Source organism: Castor canadensis, chromosome 5, assembly GCF_047511655.1.
Source record: "Castor canadensis chromosome 5, mCasCan1.hap1v2, whole genome shotgun sequence".
NCBI classification, from domain to species: Eukaryota; Metazoa; Chordata; class Mammalia; order Rodentia; family Castoridae; genus Castor; species Castor canadensis.
Window position 1 is genome coordinate 97,205,701 of NC_133390.1, and position 25,431 is coordinate 97,231,131.

General features: G+C 40.0%; 1 long non-coding RNA gene across 2 annotated transcripts; it reads left to right on the forward strand.

The window, feature by feature from the left end:
• Positions 1 to 4,503: 4,503 nt before the first annotated feature.
• Positions 4,504 to 18,484, forward strand: LOC109694739 (uncharacterized). 2 transcript variants are annotated; one of them, XR_012448030.1, is made up of 5 exons: positions 4,505 to 4,707; positions 12,387 to 12,553; positions 13,475 to 13,817; positions 14,573 to 14,920; positions 16,336 to 18,484. It is a non-coding gene; the product is annotated as an uncharacterized lncRNA (long non-coding RNA). The 2 variants fall into 2 exon arrangements; XR_002213126.2 differs by having other exon boundaries at positions 4,504 to 4,707; positions 13,475 to 14,920.
• The last annotated feature ends 6,947 nt before the right edge of the window (positions 18,485 to 25,431 follow it).

Below are 25,431 nucleotides of genomic sequence, written 5' to 3' on the forward strand. Positions count from 1 at the left end.
CCCTGCACTTCCATATCACTCAGCTCGCAGGCAGGGGATGCAGCCAGGGATATGGAAAGACCATGGAGGACCGAGGAGGACAAAAGTCTAGGCAAATTGAAAGGGAGGGTATACCTCACACCACCTGGAGAGCGGGAGGAGAGGATCTTAAAAGAGGAAATCCTGGCAGAAGTCAGCGTACTACCGATTTCTGGGTCCCCTCCTCCTTGGAGGACTTCCCTGCTTTTTTTTTTTTTTCCCCTGCTTTTATTTCATGTTCTGTTGCCCTAATAAACTTCACTAAACTCTCACTTTTCCTGCCTCTTAGTTCTTTATTAGGCAGAAAAACTAGAACTATATTCCTAGATGGTAACACAAGCTTATTACTTTGTATTCAGGTCTCTTATCTGCCTTATTTACTGAAGAAAAGAGTGCACAGTTTCTAGTAATACCACATGGTTAAGTTACTGAAACACCATTATGCAAGAATCTCAGGAATGCCAGTGAAAGGACAGCTTGGTATTCAAAAATAAATAGAAAGGACTTCTCTTAGTTGTAGCCACATGTACTTTCCACTGCACTACAGCTCTCCAGCAGATTTAATTTCTATCTGGTTTGTCTTCAGAATTGGGGAGGAGGAATCAAATGTGGCAGACGCTGGACTTGGAGCCACACCCACTCAAGCAGCATTATTGGCTCAGTCCTGGAAGCCAGTAACACTTCCAGCCCCAGGGAAACCTTGGTTCCAAAACTTTCCATCATTCCACAAGGGAGTTCTTTTTGTAGAAGGCTTTTGGCTGTTCCTGAAGCGTTCTCTCATTTTGTCTTTTAAAACACATTTTGTAGGGTTGGAACATTGTAGGGTTTTTTTCCTCCCTCTTCATCCAGATGTTTCTGGTTCTCAGGATGTACACCTGTGAAGCTGGGTCACTAGGGAGAAACACTTCAGTTTTATTTATGCAAAGAAGAATGTGGTCTTCACAAATGTTTAAAATGGTCATTTTGTTCCCAGGACTCAGTTGCAGGACTGGCTCACTTAGTATTTGCAGAGATATGAAAGAAAAATGTTAAGATCAAAATCATTTGATTATTAAAATTTTTTGACTGCGTATTGCATATTTTGGCTTCTCCAGAACTATTCTAGGTGCTGGGAATACAGAGGCAGACAAAAAAAATACGAAATCTTTGCTGTAGTTAGGAAAGAACGCAAGGGAAGATGGACAAGTTACAATAATAACAAGTAAGTAATACATAGTTTGTTAGATGAAATTTTCCTCAAGTTTGGAAGATAAATTTATACACTGGGATGTCTGTTTTTAACCAGGCAAGTGATCTACTTGTTTGGTTGAGAGATGATAGAGACACCGTGTCTGCTGCAATACCTGACACATAGTAGGTACTCAGAATATTAGTTTCTGTTCTTTTCCTAGCTTGGGCTACCAATCCAACCAAAGCATTTTTGCGTACTGTCTTAGAATCACCTTTAAAATTCTATTGCTGGCAATCTAGACTTTTTCCTACTATGAACCTCAAAAATAAATTATTCTTTTACCTACTACTTTTTACTAAATAAATTATTTAAACTTTTACCTATTTCAATGCCATTTTCACATTTTTAGGTATTTGTTAAATGAGTAGCCCACCATCTTCATTCAGGCTGCTATGACAAATATACCATAGCCTGAGTGGCGTTTAAGCCACAGAAATTTCTTCTTCTTTTTTTTTGTTCAGACAGGATCTTACTATGGAGCCCTGGCTGGCCTAAAACTGATGCTCTTCCTGACACAGCCTCTGTGGCGCTGGGATTATAGCCATGTAATATTACACCTGGCTTGGAAACTTATTTCTTGCAGTCCTAGAGTTTGGAAGTCTGAGATCCAAAGACAGCCTGGTCAGGTTCTGGTGAGGGCCCTCTGCTGGGTGTCAGATTGCTATCTTCTTTTGTGACAGAAAGATCATAAGAAAGTTCTATGGGGACCCTTCTATAAGGGCACTAATCCCATTCATGAGGGTTCCACCCTAATCATGTCCAAAAGGTCCCACCTCCTAATTCCAACACACTATGGGCTAGGATTTCAGCATACGAATTTGAGGGGATTGGATACAAGCATTCAATTCCACCACACACTAAGAATCACTGCTGTAAGACTCATTTCTAGCAAAATGTATTACCTAACCCCAAGCCTGAGGGTCTTGAAGTGCAGTCATGATGGTAGTTCATATCCATCAAAGGTTTCTGTCAGTCACCCAATTTATTCTAAGTCATTTTCATAATAACTAGCATCAAAAAGCTACTGTCTGTCATGCACACTGACAGACAATAAGAATATAGAAATGATGAAGTCACTATTCTTGCTCTTAAAAGCAATGGGCAGCAGTGACTCTAAAATAGATAGTAAGATAAAGTCCAATAGACCAAGTATTTTAGGGGCCCAAGGAAGGAGAAGTTATTTTTATATGTGGAAGGAGAAAGGAGGAGGACCTGTAGAGTGGTTTCAACAGAGGTCTAGACCCCAAGATGAGCCATTTAGGACTGCACCATCTGAGGGCCTGGGAAGGGAGCCAGGAAAGTGTGTGTGTCCCATGAGCTGTCTTGTTTGCCTACAATGCAGGATGTACAAAGGGCACTGTGGGAGACAGGTCTGCAAGGGGTGCTTGGTCACAACATGAGTTCCTGTAAAGGGAGAGGGGTGTTTCATGTGGCACATCTTGAGACTTTTAAGCCAAAAGTACAAGAATGGTTCTGCATCAGGCAGCATTAGGCCTCGTACTCTATGGGGAGAGGTGGAGATGGAATAATAACCACCCACCCAAGAAGGAATGAGGATCATAAATGTAGTTTAACTGAGGGAATTTTAAAAGGCTGGAGTTCAAGATATTAGCTGATTCTGGTTTACTGGCTTTGTGGCACCTCTCATAATTTGAAGTTGCCTTGTCTATGTCTTTATAATCTTTCTCCCTCACTCCCTCTAATGTCCACCAGAGGAGGGCTCTTGTCTCTCTCCTTTGCTGCATCCCTGGGCTCCACAATGGTTCCTGAAACACAGTAGGTATTCAATAAATGTGTTGAACAATTGAATGGCCAGGGCGGAAATAGAATTGATGACTTCACCAACAACTGATGCAAAACAGGTGGAAAGCAGAAGTGTTGAGATGCTGGGAGGAGAGTTTCCAGACTGTTCTCTAGAAAAATGTTAAATACAAGGCCTCAATTTCTTTCCCATGAATCAACTCACATGCTTTTGCATTTTCACTGTGACTCTTTCTTTTTTTTTTACCCCAGATATAACAATTTATTTATTTATTTTATAGTTTTTACATTTACTCACATGTGTACACATTGTTCGGCCCACCTCACCCACTCTACCCCTCATGAGCTTTCTTTACAACCACTTTTGTCATGGCGTTTAGACCCACGGATTTCTTTCTACTGTTATTGTTCATTTGGTGTTTCATTTTATGTTTTTTGTTTGGTTGTTTTTTGTTTTTACTTTTTGATCAGAGGATTGGTAGTGAAGCTTGTCTTGCATCTTTTATTGTGAATGTTTTCAAGAGAGAAGGTCCCTTTCCCTCTTCTATCAGGACCCGTGAGGGCATATACAGTGAGTCACCAAGGCGCATCTATAACTAGGAAGTCAAGAATCCAGGCTTTCCTGGATTGTGTGCAATCCCCACAGTAAAGAAACACAAATCCTGCCTCCAAGATTGAAACACTTTTTAAAAGAGGCAGTACATTTTGTGAGTTACTATTATACTAAAAGTAGACAGGGGCACTGGTGCCTCATGCCTGTAATCCTAGCTACTCAGGAGGTGGTGATTGGGAGGATTGTAGTGTGAGGTCAACCCTGGGCAAAAAGTTGCCAAGACCTTATCTCAACAGAAAAATCTGGGCATGGTGGCAGGCACCTGCCATCCCACCTACTGCAAGAAGCATAAATAGAAGGATCTTGGTCTAAGCTGGCCTGGGCAAAAAGCAAGACCTTATCTTCAAAATAACCAGAGCAAAAAGGGCTGCAGGTGTGTCTCAAGTGGTAGAGCTCCTGCCTAGTAATGCAAAACCCTGGGTTCAAAACCCCAGTACTGCCAAAAACCTAGGAAGAATAGATTTTCAAATCCTTTATGCAAAGAAAGGGCAGGTCAGAAGAAGAAACTGCCTCAGGGAAGTGGAAAGGATTGGATATGTGACTCAAGGTGGATGTTTGAGAAGTAGCCTGGTAGCCTCTGTGAAATGGGGAGTATAAGTGTTTCTGAGAGGAAATTTATGGAACCAGGAATTAGGTCTAAAGAATTTGCTGCCTTTTACTGTAAGTAGTGGCCTTGTTCACGTGGGGGATATCCGGAAAGAGTTTCCGAGGAAGGGCTGGCTCCTGTGTTGTGAAGATTAGGGAAGGGAAAAACAGAGGAGGAATATTGCTCTCCAAGGTGTTCCTGAAACATGGGAGTGGTGGTGGTATGAGAAGCCACTGTGCACCTGTGTGCTAGGCAGGAAGTTCTAGAAGTGGCTTTACCCAAGGCCAGGCAAGGCATGAGAAATGGGTGGTGCTGATGGGTGCAGCAAGGGGAGCTGGAGGTTCCTTCCTTTCAACACGTTGTACAACGCCAGGGGTGGCACTCATATGCTACTGTGTCAACATGACTGTGCTCATGAACTCTACTCCCTATCCCTAGGGAGATGAAAGTTCTGCATTTGGGTGTGAGAATTCTTCTGAACTAGCTCAAACAACAGAGGTGAGCCATCATTTATCCTGTGCCTTCCATGGGTAGAACTGGGCTCTGTTTCCATCTCTTAGTATTGCCTTCCTGTGTGTGTTAGGTTTGTTATGTCCTATTGTAACTTTCCCCATGCTTTACTTGAGTGATTGGGGCTGGAAGTGTGTGTGTGTGTGTACTGGAGGAGAGTATGTGCTACTTTTCTTAACAGTTCCACCAGAATCACATGGGAAAGATAGGGAAGAGTAATTTCTTCTGGATATCGGGTGCCATTGCCTTCTAGGTCATGGGTGGTGAGGAGACCAAAATAAAATAAAATGTTTATAAGGGAATTGAGAAGGATTGCTGGGGGGCCACTAATAATAATATCTGTTTTAATTGTGTGTTGAAAATTACTTCCTTAAACAGTTTTTCTTCCTTGATGAAGTAATTCTATTATATTCTTAAAGAAATTTGACATGAAAATTTTTGATGCAAAATCTTCTTTTAAGGCCAATTTACAGCCTTAATTAATATGGATTGGAGAGTGATTATGCAATTCTTCTAGAAATGACTATTCCTGGATTAAGTCGTAATGAGTATTTTATAGAAAAGTGAATACATAGTGTGTGTTTTCAATCTTTGTCATCTGGTTCTACTCTCTGTTTGGCAACAGTATTTTATGCGTGGCTCTGTTAGTGCAGCCAAAGCTCTCACATACTTCACAACTTGCCACTCTTTTCAAAGATTTAGTTAGAGGCTAAAGCTTATAGCACATGCTGACGGATTAAGCATCTTAAGTGAGAGTCTCTAGGGCCCAAAATATCTCTTGTACCCACACATTTCCTGGTAGGCCAAACTTCACAAAACAAACACAGATGACCTCTCGCCCATCTAGTCTTCCGGAAAGTTTAGAAATGATGCAACCTTTTGGCAATATGATATGACACATTGCTTTACTTGAGCTTTACTTCCTTCATTCTGCACAAGCGTGGACAAACAAGTATTTACATCCACACTGCCCCGGACTCAGAAACAGAATCTCCCCAGCTTTAAGAAGAGAGGACATTCAGGAGATAGCCTCAGTTGAGGAAGAACAAGTCAACACGTGACAGCAGGGAAAGTCTCGTGGTTGCTTCATAGTGACATCCAAGACACATGAAAAAGTAGAAGCTGGTTGTCCTGTCAATACCTTGGTTCCCTTTCCTTTCTTCTTTCTCCCTGCGTGCAGGAATAACAATATCTGGAATCAACACAGGGTCCTTCTTCAGAGGCTGGGAGTATTTTCCACACTTGGAGTGGCTGGGTTTGTGCTGTGCCTTTGCAGGACAGTGTGAGCTACAAAATTTCCTACCACACTGCTGCCGCCCCATTTCTCTCTCTGCTATTAGCACAGCTCTCAAGCCAGCTTCCTTCCCAAGATGGCCTATTCTGATTTCCCTTATTCAATAGACATAAATCAATCTTTTTTTAAAATTTTATTTTACTTTTTTTATTGTGCTGGGTGGGTGTACATTGTGGCATATACACAGGTTCTTACGCTGTATCAAATGTATCATACTTGAATTCACCCCCTCCACCTCTCTCCTTTATCCCCCCTCACTCCATTACTGGAATAGTTTCAACAGGTATCATTTTTGCATTTGCATATATCTGCACACAGTTTTTGCACCAGATTCACCCTCCTACCCCCTTTTCCTGCCACCTCCCTCCTCCCACTGGTACCAACCCCCCAGACAGGACCTGTTTCACCCTCCTGTTTTCTGATTTTATAGAAGAAAAAAAGAAAAGAAAAGGGAAAAAAAGTGACATTTTTGCTTGTTTGAGATACAGGGAGCTACACAGGGAGTTTTCTTGTGCTATTTCCATGTTCATATGTGTTATAACCCCAATTGGTTCATCTTCTCTATTTTTCTTCATTCTGCCTTAATCCTTTCTTATGATGGTTTCAGCCGGTTTAAGATTTGTATATTCATTCTTGTATAGAACCATATTAACCTTCTTACTTCCTTCCTTTATCCTCCTCATCTTGTATGTCACCTCTCCTGAGCATGACCTGTTTTTCATAATATTTCTGTATTTGTATTAGGTCTATATTCCACATAGGAGAGAGAACACTCTGTCTTTGGCCTTCTTAAATCAACCTTTGAGTGTTGGTTAGTGTGCTTGGGCCTCTTTTACCACTTTTTGATTATTCTGTGCACTTTTTTTTCTGATTCCAAGACAGAGAAGCTATGTCTTTTTTGTTTCCTAGAGCTCTTTTGTTTGTTTTTCTTTAGGATTCTTTTCCCTGCAATTTCCTGATTACGTTGTTTACTCCTAAAAGATAACCTGTACTTACAAGTGCCACAATTCACAATTATTATGTGTAAGCAGGCACAACCTAATAAGAAAGTTTGGACAAAGGAGTGGTCCCAAACTATTAAACTCCAAGGCTCCTCACACTCAGTCCCCACCTGTTTCTCCTTACAACGTATTTCATATGACAATGCTTCTTCAACTACATAAAATAATGACCAGCTGTTTCCATTTCCAGTCTGTCAAGGTCCCACGTGCAGTCCTACTGTGTGTACTAGCGTGAAACTTGGGCAACATGCAATTTGTCACAAGCTCTGCATGGCCTGTGCCCATCCAAGGGAAGAGGCCACTGGCCATGCAAGGTCAAGCTGCTCATGTTTCTGCAGCTTGCTCTCCAGTTCTTTACTGGTATGGTCACAGAATGTAACTCACAATTCACAGTCCACCGATCACAGTTTGGGTAGCACAGATTCAGGGCCCCAGCTTTGTCAGATTATCAGCATGTTTTGAACATTGGATGTTATTGCCTTGAAGTTTTGAACTGAGGTGACTCTGTAGCCTGCACCGCCCCATTCCCCTAGCTTTGTCTGGATCACCTCAATTTTTTTATTGAGAAATAACTCACATAACATAAAATTCACCATGTTACAATGTCAGTGCAGTGGTTTTTAATACAGCTATAATGCTGAGCAATCGTCACCACTGTCTAATTGTGGAACATTTCTTTTACCTCTGAAGAAATTTGTACCCATTAGCAGTCACTTCCCTTCCCAACCTCTCCCCAGCTCTGGGAGCCACCACTTTTCACCTCTATGAACCTCCTCATTTTCTTCTAATGGAATCACAGGATTTGTGGCTTTTTGTGACTTACAGCAACATTTTCAAGGTTCATCCACATTGTATCAGTTCTTCATTCCTTTTTTATGGATGAATTGTATTCCATTGTATGGATATTCTGCATATTGTTTACGCAGTCATTAATTAGTTAACATTTGAGTTGCTTCTGCTTTTTAGCTATTATGAATAATAATGCTAGTAACATGTACTAGTTTTTAATTTTAATTTTAAAAAAAGAACTTTTATTTAACATGGAGCTTTTATTTTCTTTTTTTGTTATCATCTTCCTATTTTTCTTAATTCTTATAAATGGTTCCTTAAAAAAATGAACATTTGACAAGATGGAATATTTCCGACTACTTGCAGTATGCTTCTTTGAGCTGACAATTTGTCTGAATTTTTATTATAGTTTTAAAATATGTGGATATATGTTTTCATTTCTCTCAGGCATGTACATTTGAATGAATTTGCTGCATCGTGTGGAATCTCTATGCTTGGCTTTTTTGAGTAGGACTGGGGTTTGAACTCAGGGCTTTGCACTTGGTAGGCAGGTGTTCTACCACTTGAGCCACTCTGCTGGTCCTTTTTGTTCTGGTTATTTTTGTGATAGGGATGTGCTTTATGCCTGGGTCCATTTGGACCACCATCTTCCTCTTTTAGACTTCCCACTGTAGCTGGGGTGACAGGCACAGGCCACCACACCCAGCTTTTTCTGTCGAGATAGGGCTTTCATAAACTTTTGCCTTTGTTGGCCTGAAACTGTGATTCTTGCAATCTTAGGGTCCTGGGTGGCTGGTGGGATAGTTGTGAACCACTGTGCCTGGGAGTATTCTTAATTTTTTGAGGAATTGCCAGTCTGTTTTCTAAAGTGGCTGCACCACTTTACATTCCTACTAGCAATACATGAACTTCCAGTTTTTTCACATTCCTACCAGCATTTTTTCTTTTCAAAAATATTATAGCCATCCTAGTGGGCACCATAAATATTTTTCTTCTTTGAACTTGTCTATGACTCCTTCTCCGAGAATGAATCAACCTTTGTCTCCTGTCTGCTCTTATAAGACTATATAGAGCAGTACTTATCAGAGTAGGTAATTTTTGAGCCTTTATGATATGCTAGGTACTAGGCTAAGTACGTAACATGTGAGACATTAAATTCTTTTATTTTGGGGAAGCTGATGGTATTATCTCCATTTTCTAGACAAAAGCACAGGCACAGTGAATAAATTGTCTAAAATCATGCACCCATAGGGGCAAAGTTAGGCTTTGAACTCCTCAGAATGTCTGACTCCAAAGCCCAGTGTTAGGCTTTCAATAAGTGGGAGCAATTAATACGGAAATCTATCTGTGTCTGTCTGTCTATCTCTCTCTCTCCCTCTCCCTCTCTCAAACAGGTTCTTGCTATGTAGACCAGGCTGGTCTTGAACTTGTGCTCCTCCTGCTTCAGCCTCTGGAGTGCTAAGATTGTAGGCAGGCACCACCACATATACAGCTCTTGAAATCTCCCTATATAACAGGCTGGTATTGTCATACCAGAACTACAATGTTTCATTCCTGAAGATCTGGTAGAATTTTATTCTTACTTTACTCAAAAGTTTCTATGAAGTACAGTCATCAGTTCTCATTTTTCCATTCAGATAGGTCTTTCTTACATCTAAGCTTTGAAGACTGCCCAACTCCTAAAGCATATATTATACTTAGCATTTAAAACTCTGCAGTGTTGTTTGTTTATCCCCAAACACCTACCAGTCCTATCATACCAATGGATGCTCTTTTGATTTCACATTTGAATTCGATCTTGAAGAAGACTACTTGGAATTCAGTTAACAATTAACATTTCTTCATCAAGTGATGCGTGCAGCAAAGATATTCTTTTCTCTCTACTGATTTCCCCTATCTGTCTTGGAAATGAGAGGATTCAAGATGCCACTTTACTAGTAAGGAAACCATTGCCACCTTCTGTTGTTGCACTTCTTATAACACACAAGCCCTAACGATTATGTAACTGGGTGTCTCCTGGTGTGTGGCATGGGCTATTCCACTTGCTAGTGGTGTTTCTTAGGCAAGTTTGCTAATCTCTCCATATCTCCATTGCCTGTATAGAATGAGATAGTAAAACACTCCTTAAATAATAAGAGTGGTAATTGTAAGATAGATCTATCTATATGAATATCTGTATCTATAGATACATGTCTGTGTTCTAAAGAGTAACAAATGCAAATAAACAGCAGACCTTGTCATAAAGAGCCTGTTTAAATCATTTGGTCATGAAATGCTCCTCTCCCTCCTTTACAAAACATCACTTCTATAAAAATTCGAGGTTCTGTACAACACCATCTTCCCTCCCCCATCTTTTGTCATCCTTGTAAGGCATTCCCAGAAGGAGTTAATCACGTCCTTCTCCTTCCTGCTCAGGCCAGAATGGGTCATGGCATTTAGGATGCTGTGTTGTAATTTATTTGTTTACGTGTCTGCCTCTCTCTGAGGGCAAGGCCCATGTCTTACTTGTCTTTGTTTCTCCAGTGTGATACCTAAAACCTAAAAGGCGCCCAGTCAATGTTATTGATTTGAACGTCTGTCGCTGTCACCTTTGACATGTGCACATTATTCAGAGCCCCTAGTGAGGGTAGTAATACACATTGCTCCAAAACAGGGACAAAAACACAGCACATCACTTTGCAGTTAGGTTGAAAGTCTTTAGTTAAAGAAGCCCTGTGGGTTAGTGAGGGCTTTGGATTGTGTGGGCATTCTTACCAAATCAGTCTGCTGGGATTCCATTTATTTGCATGATCCTGTGCCGATTTGGTTTCAAAAAGATGCTATTATGCCATCCTAGTGGATGCAATTTTTTCAGAGTTCTTTTCTACTCCCAAACACTGGGTTTCCTCCCACGTTTTAATCCAGCAGCAGCAGCAGCAGCTCTCTTACTCTGGTTCTCAGTGAGACTAGGAAAAAACTGCTGGGCGTCTTCCTGCCTTCAGCTCTGTGCCAGCACTCCTTCTTACTGTTCATGCTGTTTCTCAGACCGTGTCCTGATTCTCCTCCCTCTCCTAGCTCTGCCCTCCCCCAATGTGCTTTGTATGTGTAACCCCCCAAAATATTTTAGGTCACCTTTCTCTTTCTCATTGTGTGTCCCAACTATGCATGTCCCCAGTAGACTATTGCCACATCCCCATGAAGAAGGCTATTTCAAATCTTCTTAAAATAATTTTTTTTCAAATTAGAAATAAACTCAATAAAAATTAAAAGATAATTTAAAAAAAGGTTGGTCACAGGGGTACAGTTGAGCAGATGGAATGATTTCTGATATTCTATAGCATCGTAGGACAACTATGGTTGGCAACAATTAATTGTACAGAAGTGGTCTTCACACAAAAAAATTAAAAGTTTTTAAGCCATAAATAGGCCAGTGATGCTGATCTGATCATTACACATTGTGTACATGTATTGAAATATCAAGCCAGCGCTGGTGGCTCACACCTGTAATCCTAGCTACTCAGGAGGCAGAGATCAGGAGGATCCAAGTTCAAAGCCAGACCAGGGCAAATAGTCCAAGAGACCCTATCTCAAGAAAACTCATCACAAAAAAGGGCTAGCAGAGTGGCTCAAGTGATAAGAGTACCTGCTTAGCAAGCAAGCATGAGGCCCTGAGTTCAAACATCAGTGCAACAAAAAACAAACAAAAATATCAGTGCTGCCAAAAACAAACAAAAAAAGAACTATCATAAAGTACTCCCATAAATATGTGTAATTATTATGTCAATTAACATTTCAAAATTTTTTAAAAGTTAAAAAAGAAAGGAAGAAAGAAAGAAAGAAGGAAGGAAGGAAGAAAATGAAGGAAGGAAGGGAAAAGAAAGAAGGAAAGAAAGAGAGAGGATATTTCTTAGCGGTTAACTGATCTTCCTCAGATCACACAGGAAAGTCAAACTGAACATGGAATCCAGATTTTCTGACTTTTGTTTCTAACTAGTTTCACTTTCACTATATTTTATTGATTGTTATTGTTAAAGTCTAGGCGTTAACTCTTCTGCCCCAATAAACACACCCTTCAATAGAGAGAGAAACACAAAGTTCTTTCTTCACAACATTAAGGGAATGGAAATTTTAACGGAGGTTGTAAAGAACCTTCAAGTCCATCCAAGATTTGCCCAAAGGGTAGGTTAAGTACACAGGAAAGGGTGGTCTCCCTACCTCCCCGGGGTGGACCCAGCCTCTCTGAGGAGGCCATTCTCTGGCCATCTCTGAAACTCATGAAGGTGGTGACTTCATCTTTCTCTGAGCAAGCATGGTCAAGACTGAAAGGGCAGCCATCCCCCAGGGAGCAGGCAGGCCTGCCAGGATGTGGGGAGGGTGATTCAGCAGGTAACAGCAGTTCCTCTCAGGCCACACTGCAGAAACGCCAGCTCATGGTGTTTTCCTCAAGCTGAGTTTTACCTTGTGGGCTCTGGGAATATTTCATATTGTGACTCACATAAATCAGAAAATTCCTTTCAAGTTGGATCATTGCAATATGGCTTCCTTTTCTTTTGAAAGCATTGACAATCAGCACGTGCTAACTTTTATTTCACTCCTGCTTTGAGGTGCTGCAAATTGACAATCCCAGGATCCTGCACAGTCTGGGGCCTGGTGGAGGTCTCAATGCCATGCCGTTGAGCTCTGGTGAGGCAAGGGAAGAGAGAAGTTGAATTTTGAAGGACTTTTGAAGGAATCTCTTCTTGAAGTTCCCTATTCTATCTTGGATTAATAAGTATGTGAATATGCTTTCATTGAAACTCTAAGTATAACTTGATATGTGAAACTTGTAATGAGTGAAATTAATTTAAAATGAATCAATTTTTTTGAACTGCTTGGCACTTGGATCATAGGAACTGAAATGTTTTTCCCTTGAAATAGATTTTGAAGTGTTTTTTTCCTTTCTCAGAGAATATTTTTAGAACAAACATTAACATGCAAATTACATGGATAAATCACCTCCCCTTCATAATCATCTGTGAAAAGTCAGACCACAAAGACACAAAGATGGTCTTATTACTTTTAACCTCTGGGAAAAGTTCATCATTAACTGTTCAGGCTTGACTTGAGTATTGAACTCAAAAAACGATACCTATGGCTAGAAATAGCTCTGCCAGAAAACACTCCCACATACATACCGAGGGGCTTTTCCAACTTTGCTACGGAGACAGCCTGGAAATTAAGGACACAGACCAGGAAAGACAAAGAAAGGGGGCTTTTTGAAATGTCATTCCTTCTGCCTGTTTCCAACAATTTGTCAGGGGCTTTTCTCCATGGCACTGGTGCTTGTTTTTCCCTCAGGTAGGCTGGTTATTCAGCACTCAGTTGGGGCTTCTTGTCTCTGGGATGTCCTAGGGTGTAATCTGGAACCAACTAGAGTCCGGGTGCCACCTGTCCTCAATTACTTTGGCCCTGGGCCAGTGTGCCTCATGGATGAGGGAGGTGAGGTTTTGTGCTAGCAAAGCTTCCTTTATTCCAGTCAGACCTTTTCCTTGTCATTCTGGACATTATCTTGCTTCAAAGGCAATGTTGTGCTTTTATTAGTCATAAAACAAAGTCTAAATTATTTAGCGTAGCACGCAAGATTCTTAAGGAACTGGCTCCAACTTACTTTTGCTTTCTCATTTCTTGATACTCATGACTTATTTATCTCTAGGACCAGGCAGAGTAACCATGACAACCCTCTGTCAGTCTCCAGTGCATTGGATGCCACCACCACACAGGCTTTCATCCTGGACCTAACTGCTCCACTGGTAACACTACCTAAACTAGCCCTTGGAGCCCATCAGACTGCCGACCATCTCTAGCCTCCTTGCAGAGCTTGCTTAAAAACCTACTGTAATGCTTATTCCAGTAGAATTGGATAAATATCTTATATTTCTGTATCTTCCATAAATCTACAGACTCCTTGAACACAGAGACTGTATCTGTTTCTTTCTGAATTCTCATCTTTCACACAGGTCCTGGCAAAGACAAAGTCATTTGTACAAGACATTCAGGTATCTCTCCACTTGTATACAATTTGTTCTTGACCTAGTTATTTGCCCCTAGGTCAAATAACTAGGAAGTGGCAAGACCCCAGGGAGAGTTCCAGGCAGGGCTGGTCAGCCCCTATCTGCTCTGCTTAGGAAGGCTGTGAGTTAACTAAAGTTGAATTGATTTCCATTTTGCAAATAATGTCAAAGGCAAATAAGAAAGCAACATTTAAACAAAGACGGCTAAGCACAGTAAAATTGTTCTGACCCTAACTAGTTGTATATCACTGGGGAGATCTTTTGGCCTCTCTGACAAATTAGGAATTTGGTCTCGGAGATGCTATCTATATCTGTAGTCTCCTATGGGGCAAAAGTCTTTGGAAGGGGTTTGAAGAAACAGCAAAGTTAAAAGGAACTGGACGATCCAGCTGATGGTTATGAAAGTGGCTGGCATAGACCTGGGTATATAGGGCCAGTTGTCTGTATCTGCCAAGGTCTTTATTTGCAGATTTAACCAACTATTTTGGGAAAAAATTGTCTGCACTGAACATGTACTTTTTTTCCTTGTTATTTTCCCATTTCCATAGATTTTGCATTGTATCAGATACTGTAAGTAATCTAAAGATGATTTAAAGTAACAGGTGGATATGTGTGGGTTATTTGCAAATACTTTGACATTTTATAGAAGGAACTCTAACATCCAAGAATTTTGTGGGTCAACACACACACATTGTCTGTATATTGTGTTATTTCATGTCACTATTCTGTTGTTGTTGCAGGTAAATTCCCTCATGGGCAGGAAACGCACCAACTCTTTAGAGACTAAACATAGGCCATTTGTCTTACAGAAGAAACTTAAACTCATGAGGCGTTCCCCCTCTCCTTTCTTTTTCCCTTCACTCGTCTTTCTCTTCTTGCCCTGTCGAACTTGCAAGTCCTCCTCCACCTCTCCCCAAAGCCTGGCATTGGCTCCTTCATTTATCAGATGTTTTTTAGCAATATTAGTGCTATAAAATCTGGTGTGGCTGAACAGGCCTTGAGTGAGGAAGGAAGACTAAAGCCTCCTGCTTATGGGATTTAGAGGAGGCTCAGACCCTGATGGCACCAGCAAAAGGCAGCCAACTACAGTGAGTTTTTTCTTCCCCAATTTGTAAATCCTTGTGATAGTGGCATAATAGATGCTGTGAAAGAACTCTGCTGAATTTTTCCTTCTGAAATCTTTGGTGTGCCTGAACACAGCTCTCACCCTCCATGTGGTGGAGGGCAGAGAGGCCCTCATCTGTGTGCTCTATCCCAACCTCCCACTGCATGTGGGTTTGGGCTGCCTGATTTGAATGGAGAATTGTTCCCCTGCAGGCAGTGGCCTGCAGAGCTGCCAGTTCCAACACTTAAAAAATACAGTGCTGCTTTTAAAAGTAGAGTAGAAGGGCGTTGAAGCAAGGATGTAGGGGTTCCTTGTCAAATACACTGCCCATCTGTCCCTGCTGTCCTTGGAGAGGAGGGCTGAGGCTTTCCTAAGGCAGAGAGACAGTGCCCAGTCTCCACCTCCCAAGCATCAGAGATGTGAAGGAGGCAGCTCCAGGCCTGTGTTCTAGAACACACTATTGATTGGGCAGGTTCAAAGTGGTAGTTCCTTTTCCACGAGCACACCCTTAAAACTGTATTTACAGATGAACTGCTGTATAAATGCACACCCTGGACATCTGGTTTGTGCTTCTTGTTGAGTGCTAAGGAAGAAGTTGTATCTCTGAGGTCATAAAGAGTGTTCTATACTTTAAGAAACGTGTAGAAACTAGATGCATAAATCTCTCCACTAGATGAAATGTAATTATATGGTTAAATATTCATATTCTAATTGTTGGAAAGAAATACATTAACAAAGTATCATTGAAATATTTTCCACATAAAGCCAAGTAGGAAAACCTAAAGAGTTTTCTGTACTTGCAATGAAGAGGAGGAACTTTTTTTTTTTTTTTTAATAAAAGGCACTGAAATCATTCAGCTGCTTGGGTGACTTGACCATTACTGAAAAAAAAAAAAAAAAACCCGTGCAAAGAAGCCAAATTACTACAATCGATCAGCTTCAAAATTCCACGAGAATGTTAGATACAAAGAAAATGGAGATTTTGAAAAAGCAAACAATCAATTTTCTTCTGTTGGTAGTGGGTAGAGGACTAGGATGCTCTCTGCCTATTCTCTGGTGATTCAGACAATTCATTTTTGTTTTAAGAAACAAAAGAAAGCTAAGCTTTTTCCCTTTCCATGTCCTCATGAAGTACTGGGGAGGGGGGCCTTATATATGCAAAAGGTACACCTTCCTTGATGTGGATTAAAGCATAGGGATGCCTTTTCTTAAGGGCAAGAACAAAACATAGACATGATAGCCACACGAACTTTCTAGAAGAGCCCCCATGAGGATAAAAGTAACACTGCTATGAGGAAGCATGTCATGAATGGGTCTTGAAAAGGCAAAATTGTAAGACCGCAACTACAATCCCTTGAAAACGTGGTACATTTTCCTATTGTTCTGCGTGTTCTGTAGGGCAGGAAGATGGAGAATAATACCAGCCAGCGCCTCTGCAGAGGAAATGAGTCCAAAACTCACCTTATTTGGTGCTTCAGTTGAAGAAGCCACCTGTCTCATTTACCACAGAAGCAGTTTTTTTCATCCCTTTTTCAAGATCAAGCCCTGCTGCTTTGAGGAATGAATCAGAGATACTACACTTGTCACAAAAATAACTAATGGAAGTGATTTATCTTTTTCTTATTATATCACATGGGAAAGGGCAACAATCACACGTAAGATCTAATTCTCATTGCTTTATTGATCATGTCTGAATGCTGACCATGTTTGTGCTGAAGAAACAATGTGAGGTCTCAGATTCTCCAAAATGGGCAGGCCAGATTACTTAATCAAATCTACAGTAGGAAGTCCAGAGCGGAACAATGCACTGGCTGGAGTGTTTTGACTTCACTGTCTCCATGGTAACACACATGAACAAATTAAGAAAAATACGAACAATTTGTCTTAAGGGTAGGGGTTTGCCAAATCTTATTTAGTCTACTGAGTTTTTAAATTAATGATATTTTAAGTGATTAAAATGTTTTCCCAGGAATTCTCATGGAAAAATCTATTGTGTTTACTAACTTTGATATAATTAAATGTCCATATTGTTGGTGCAAATTGGTTGTGCAGTGAAAACTATGAGCTTGCGTAAATTAATGTATAAGCATTTCAATAAAGGCTATGTTGGTAAGAAGTCAAAATAACCGCTTAAAACCGAAAACTTTTTTTAATTTAGATTGTTGAACACTTTATGAAGTGTTCATAAAGGCATGTAAATACATCTTTTGTGTGTGTGTGTGTTGCTGTTTTTGAAACCGAGTCTCACTATATAGCCCAGGCTGATCTTAAACTGAAGAACCTCTGCATCAGTCTCCCCAGCGCTGGGAGCACACCATCAAGCCCAGCTCAAATACATTTTAAATTTGAATTTAGACAAATTATTCTGGTGTATGCAGGCTGTGTACTTGGGGGTAAACTAAACACAATGAAAGCAAGGTTGTTGGATCCCAGGATGCATGAAAGCTTGACACTCATGATAGCAAAGTCCAAGGACTCTCAGTTCACGTTCAATCTGGAATATTTAGAAGCCATTGTCATCTATGAAAGGCCCAGGAGTGGTACATAACAACATCCACTGCCTCGCAAGGCTACAGAATGGGTCAAGAATGAAGTGCTGCTGGAGGGTCAGGAAACAATGGCAGTGTGCCTCCTTTCGCTCTATGGTTAATTGCAAGGGTAGCTAGAGCTATGGAAGAGAGGTTTGGTGAAGAGTTAAAAAACAAAAAAGCGAAAAACCTGAGCTTCAAGCACTTGCCAGAGTGCTAGAGCTCTCTCCACACTTGGTGTTAAATGACCCAACACAAGGAAGCCATTGTTCCTGCTCTAACTAGTGTGGGTCCTGAAAGAAGGGGCAATAGACAATGCAGCTCCTCAGGATGGAGAAGGGGAAAACTAGACAGAGAGAGAGAGAATGAGAGACAGAGTGAGAGAGAGAGGTAGAGAGAGAGAGTTATCTTTCATAGTTCTTCAGCGAAGCTGGAGATCCTACTAAAGAAATATGCTGTGCATTTGTGACCTCTTTCTCCATCTCTCCATAGCTCTCTCTTTCTCTTGATTTTTCATTGTCTCACTTTCTCTGTTTAAGAATCACATTCCATACTATACCATTATCATTCTTAGTTAATAAAACTTCATAAGGTTCTGAGTTTTGTGACTGTATTGTTAACCATACGTTGCTAATCTGGGAGACTGAATGACAATTCTGGTCAAGATTCTGTGCACAAAGTAAGCAAAGCAGTCAACCAGTGCTTCCCAACACTCTCTCTTAACCATCCTGTGTCTGAGTCATGAGAAGAGGACTTCTGCTTCAATCAGCCCATAAAGCAGGAGACACAAACTCAACAAATCAACTAGACTCCAAAATAGATTTTCTCCTGGTATTCTTCCTTCTCTTTTACAACTATGGTTTGAGTAGAGTTTAGATACACTGCATAAGCAATTAGCTCAAGAGAGAAAAGATATAAAATCCAGAGAATGAAGTTAGCTATTGGTTCTCATTTCTGAATCTTACTGGTATCCATTAGCTGCAGTTTTTGGACTTCAGAAAATGTGTTTGCTAAAAGACTAGATCTGAAGTATTCTCACTGTACACACAACAAGGTAACTGCATCAGAGATGAAGCCAGGACATCTGGCTTGATTGTTACAATTAACTCACGATGAATTTCTACATCAAAATCCCACCTTGTGCACCTTGAATATATACAAATTTGTCAGTCATACCTCAATAAAAAAATTAAAAATGAATTAAAAAAGAAAGATGCTTTTAATTCATTGTGCTAAACCTATAATGCTTCCAGAAGAAAATGTAGAATATCTTTGTGATATTCTTAAACATAAACAGAAAACATTAATTATTAAAAATTAACAAATTGAGCTTCATGAAAGTAAAGAAAAAAAACTCTGCTTATCAAAAGATACTGCTCAAACAAGCTAAATTGTCATGGTTTTTCATTTTATCTTTTCTCTTTTTTCTTCAACAAAATTAGAGAACAGGAGGTTGGAATAGGTCCTGGGGAGGGGGGCGAGGCTGGCACCAGTGGGATGGGGGAGGTGATGGGGAAAGGGGGTAGGAAGGTGAACCTGGTGCAAAAAAATGTGTACACATGTATGTAAATGCAAAAATGATACTTGTTGAAACTGTTCCAGGAATGGGGGGGAGGGTGGGATAAAGGAGAATTGTGGAGGGGGTGAATTGGTGTATGATGTATTTGATATATTGTAAGAGCCTGTGTAAATGCCACACTGTACCCCTACCCAGCACAACAATAAAGGAGGAAAAAAACAAAACACTGTTGAGAAAATGAAAAGGCACTCCATAGACTGGGAGAAAATATTTAAATATGTATGTCTGACAGAACATTTTTAATGGGCAAAAGACACAAACTAGTGCGTATAAATTTCCCCTAAAAGAATCTGTAAGCAAATACCAAATTCTAGTCAGTGATATGCATGGTGAAGTATATAAAGAGTACTGATATCTGTAACTTACTTTGAGGTGAATAAAAAATAAGACAAATTGATGCGTAAATAGAGGAACAGGCACAAGATAAAATAGTAAAATGCTACTTGTAGAATTTAGGTGGAGCATATTATAATTAACAGTGTCCATTGTAGAGTCCCTTTCATTTTTTGTGTACACTTGAAAATTTTCATAACAAACTGTGGACTTAAAACAAGAGTCATCTACCCTATGACTTGGCAGTTCTATTCCTAGATATATACCCTAAAGAAATGAAAACATAGGTTCACGTAGAGACATATACAAGAATGTTTACACAACATTATTCCTAATAGTTCCAAACTGCCTCACAAGGCTACAGAATGGACCAAGGTATTCATCAACAGAAGAAAGAATGGAATTTATATACTAGAATGAAAAGGAATGAACCCTCAACACATGCAATGGGATGATTTCATCTTCCAAACCATATGCTAAACCAAAGAAGCCAAAACCAAAATTCAGCAATAGGCCCACAGAGTGGTGATGGTGTGTGAGGGATAGGGATAGATGGGAAGGGCATCGAGAGCTTTCTGGGGTGATGGAGCTTTTATGTTATGATTGGAGTGATGGATAGTTAGTGGAGGCATTGATCAAAACGTGCTGACTTGTACACTTAGAATCTGCATCATTGTGTGTATAAATTTTACTTAAGGGGAGATAAAATTTTAAGCAGAATTGTCTTTGTGCGACAGAACATGACAAGTCAGAGGCTCTGAAGGAATCCATCTCTAATTAGGAAGACAAATCTATTAGTAGGACAAATCTATTTTTCAAGGTGTTTAAGAAAGGAAAAGCGTTACTCGTTTCAAAGTACTGTAAGATGAGAGAAATAGCAATATCGTAATCTATTTGTGGATAGTATAGATCTTAGGCACAAGTTCAATCATGCAGGATCACGGCCACACTAGTATGTTTTTTTCTTTCTTGCTTTAGAAAATGTACAGATTAAGTATCAGTAGGGAAACCAGATGTCAAAACTGGTAGATCAAAATCACTGCCCCTTAATCACAGAACAGCCTTCTAGGTCTTCTCCCAGGGTCTATTTTATACAAAAAGGCAGAGAAGGTGGGCTGGCTGCTTTGTTTCCTAGCTCTCAGCAGGTTAGAAGCCGCAAATTAAAAATGGGAAGAAGGCAGTGAAATAGTCACAGGCCGTCACTCAGACAGCAAGTGACAGCTCACAGCAGGTAGAGGGGTGAAAGCAGAGGAGAAATGGAAAAAGCCAACCTGAACACTACAGAACACAACAGTGGGCAAGAGGACCCCACAGCTCAATTTATTTAAATAGCTCCTCAGTGCAACTCAGTGTTTCATGGGCCAGTCCCAATTCCCTTTTAATGCCCTGCAAGAAGGAAGAATTTAACAGCATCCATTATACATTGTCTAAGAAGTCAGAGAATCAGTATATTTTCCCACAATTTTAATGCAATATGATTAGAATAAAATTTAAAGATTTTTTTGATTAGAGAGATAAACTTTAGTCATGTAAAAAAATGCTTTTGTAAAATATCTATTCCCTGGCAATGTTCAATGCCTTTTCTTTTTAAGATTTCTGGTGAATGATAATTTATCAAAATAACACATTAGATTACAATATCCAGAAGAAAGAAAAAGAATGGTAAAATTACCTCTGCTAGCAAAGTTGTTGTTGTTTTGCACTTTGTGTTTTCCGACAGCCTCTGTTGTTCTATGAGGGTTTTATATAGTAAGACCTGTCATAGAATTCCTTTCTTCTGTATGTCAATCATTCAATCAGGTTAGATTGTGAACTTAGTTGTGGCCATTTTGTCATAAGGAGGTCTCATTTTGTAAGGTTTTTTTACCCAGTGCTGTCATGGAGGCAACACCACCAAAACAAGCGCTAACTACAGCATTTCTTTCTAACTTTGAGTTCAGTGACTCCATGTCGTCAGATTGAAAATGGCTGTGTGGGAGAACTGCTGCTTATAAAGAGAACATCTGTACTACAAACTAGGGAGCTTTTCTCTTCAGAGAGCTGGTTGTTAAACATTTACCTGCACACCATTGCTTGCATCAGATTCTATAAACACAATTGATGGTTTGGGATTCAATAGCTGACACCCATGGCTCTTTCCTTTATAAGAAATGTAGACTGTTTACGCTGGGCAGCCTCAGTCCAGTGTTTTCTTCTGGCTTACAATTTTTTATTGGGTTCCAGCTAATCTAATTTAATTATTAAGTTATTCAAGCATTCATGACAAAATAGATGGGGAAATATGATGAGGAGAAAAGAAAGTAATGGTTTTAGGGTCAGTACTGTCCTGAAATATGATCCTGATAATACTTACTTTCAAGAAATCAGATATTTTTGTCAGGTTGTCACAGGTCTTGGAAGAAATACCCAAGTTTCACAAGCAAATATTGTATTGGCATTGGCAGCTTTGCATTTAGACAAGAAGGGGATTGTAAGCCTCCCTCCATATGGCTGCTTTCATCAGGCAGGATGCAAGCCTCTCTGTTACCTGGCATTTGGTCCTCTTGAGAAAGGCAAGTTCTCTTAAGCAACTCACTGTAGTAGTGAGAACTATTTGTGATTCTGGGGAATTTCATTGCTTATGTAAATCCTAACTGATGACACGTATAACCCATTTGGGATTTAATGTGCTGACCTGGAGGCACCTATGTATTTCTTACTAAGTTTTATTGCTTTGTAGTAACTGTGAGCTCTTCCAGAGGGCTAGAGCAGTCATTACATGACACGAATGTTCAAAACTCTTTCTTTCCTCGTTAATCCTGAAAAGGACTAGTTAGGTGCTTTCCAAAAAGATAGATTGTCTCTTTATCCCAGTTTCTTATTTGGTCCCCCCAAACAACAGAGAATTTAGCAGGAAAAACACCTATTTATCTAATAAATTCTGCTACCTAACGCAACCACTTCATCAAATTCTCTGAAGATTTTCATTGAGAAGTTTGAATTTGCAAATGTTTATTGAGTGCCTATTATAAGAAAGGCACTCTGCTGGTCAGCATAGAAATAAAAAATGACTAAGTGTGCTTCTCACCTTCAAGCAGTTGATTGATACTGGAGGATTAGAAATGTAACATTTATAATGAATTGCTAATTTCAAAATATTTGAAAGAATATAATAAAACTATTCAGTTGTAAAGAGAACCAACTCTTTGACGATCAGAAGATGTTTAAAAAAGTACTGGCCTGTCACTGTCTTAGGAGCAGGACCTTATCTATTGCATGGTCAGCTGTTCTCAATGAGTGTCGTCAAGAGTAGCTGTACTATTCAGTAGGTCTTGTTTCCTCATGTCATTTTTATAAACATGTCATTTTCACCAAGTCTGAAAGCAATCTGAGTAATAGGATGTCAAATCAACCAGCTTCTTTTACAGTAGCATATGATGCTCAGTTTCTAAATATTGCTTCTTTTTCAACTTAATTCATCTTCCAGTCTCAGTAGGACACACATTTTGTCTGAAGAAAAAACCAGTATCACAGTGTACAACATAGTAATCTTATTTAAAATATAAAGTATAACTCTATTACTTAAACATTTTTCATGAAAATGACTTTCATGCTTCCAGGTATTAATAAATACTGAGATATAGGCAGAAAAAAGATATCTGAATTTCATATATGTATTTTAATAATTTGCCAAACTTCCTTAAATTGGAATATTATCGGAAAATGATGAAGAAAACAGGAAAAAACTGAAGCCAGAAAAAAGGCACATGAAACTCAAGAAAAACATTGGGCAAAGCCCAGAAACACAACTTGTGAATTTGCCAAGACATTTTTAAAATAAGCCGTGTGAGATGTTGTTCCTACTCTAGTGTGATTTACTAAACTCCAGCCTAACAACTGTCAAGCACAGCTAACCAGAAGGTAAAAGAAGCATTCCAAGCTCAGGGCTTCTCTACTGCCAAGTCCCATCCCCCAACACAAACCTCCACTTCCCACCTCTCACCCTCCACCTCTTTTCCCATCCCCATCTCCCCCTCTGGCAAAGCCAATAGAAGATGACTTGAGGCAGGCTCTCTGGGGCAGCACACCTTGCAGTAAAGGGTATCACTTCCCTTCCTCAGGCCTCAGATTCCTCATTTAATTGCTGTCTTTCTGACAACCATAGTTTTTCTGAGTCTCAAATGATACCGTATATGAAAAGAACACAGAAAAACCCTATGCAAATGTTGTTACTGCTTATCGAAGAAGCTCTATTGCCAATGATATTAAAGAAGGCTTAGATTTATGAAATTGCATTGTTGCAGGTTCTGTTCTCTTGACTGGCTATACTGGGAAGTTCCAGAATCGCTGCACGCTTCTTTCACCCATCAATTACATCACTTCATTAAGAAAAAGGCTGAATGGGTTAGTGGTTAGGTTATGGACTTGGCATAATACTTCCTGTATTCTTATCTGACTTGGCCTTTGTTCTGTTATTGCCTCGGGGGAAAACTTAATGCCTTCATTTGCTGTAAAAACAAATACATATGAGGGATATTTGCTTTGAAAAGGGGTCGTGAGACTTTGAGTGGATTCATATAGGCTTTCTAAGTGAATTTTGTACTTTGGAGCCAGATTTATTTTCTAAAGCAATTATATGTTGTATATTAAAAATTGAGAGAAAAGGAACTAATTTTGATTGTAGTTTTATTTTGTCTCAAACATCATGCTTGCATTCTTCTTCAGCCCTTGCAAGGTGTAGGGTATTTAACATATGGCTATTTTTATAGAATAGGGAACTGAGCCCTAGTAATTTACCCAAAGATCACCAGCTATAGGCAACAGAGCTGGGATTAAGATTCTCTTCTCTTTCTTTTTTTTGTCAGCACTGGGGATTGAAATCAGTGCCTCACACTTGCTAAGCAGGCCCTCTACCACTTGAACCACTCTGCCATCACATTTTTGTGATGGATTTTTTTGAGATAGGGTCTCCCAAACTATACAGGTCTCTTTATCCACCATTATAAGCTCCCAATATCGTGTCATCATTGTACATAACCTTCTTTTCTGTGCTGGAGTACACACTCTGTGAGAGAGATATTAATCATATTCATTTCTGTGTTCTGTGCACCTGTAACTTAAATGATGGTTGATTAAATTAATAAATTAAGTAGCACTGTGACCAGAGATGAATGGCAGGTCCTTGGTCTCACCAAAGAAAGAATTCAGAAGCAGACACAAAGAGGAGTTTAACAGAGCAAGATTTATTTGAAGCAAAAGCAAAAGTACACCCTATAGGCGACTGAGGGAAGGCAGCTTGACCGAGCTGTTAAGTGTTAATACAAAAGGAAAATTGCACCTTTAGCTAGGATAGGGGTGAGTATAAGCAGTCAAGTGCATCGAGCTCTAAGGTCTTAGGAACTTTTATGGATAGGGCTTAATGACTATGCCAAAGATATGTGCACAGTGGTGGAGATTTCTGAGATATGTACACAACTGTGGAGATTGAGGACATGTTTAAGAATTGGAAGATGGGGAGTGGTTTACCTAATAAGGTGCCCTCAGGCGAAGATGGTGATTTGAGGGGAGGTGAATGCATGAAGCTACAACTATACTGAGATATAGATGAGGTGTCTGGTTAACCTCTAGGGTTGGGAAAGGCCCTGTTGGGGTCTGCTGCTGAGGACCTTTGGCTACTATATCAAGCAGTTGGTCAACTGTGATCGACTGTAATACCAGGACAATGGTGGAGCAGGATGTTTGGGAAAATGCTCCTGGGTATGGTGCTGCTTTCCAGATATCGTTCCCATTCTTCCTGCCTCTCCCTCCTTCCTCCGTCTCAGCACTTCCATATTGTCTCAAGACTTTTTCTTTGTTTTCTCTTTCCTAAGTACAGCCATGGTCAGGAGACTAGATATTTCACTCTAGAGATACAACCACAATCAGGTGGAAGAATTGCTAATAAGTCACACAGGCCAGAGCCCCTTCCATCCCAGGAGAAATGCTAATTCCATGGGGAATCACGGAACCAGGAGGCCTCCCCAGTCTTTGCCACTAATTAACCTTATGACTTGGCAAGTTACTTCAATTCCTTGA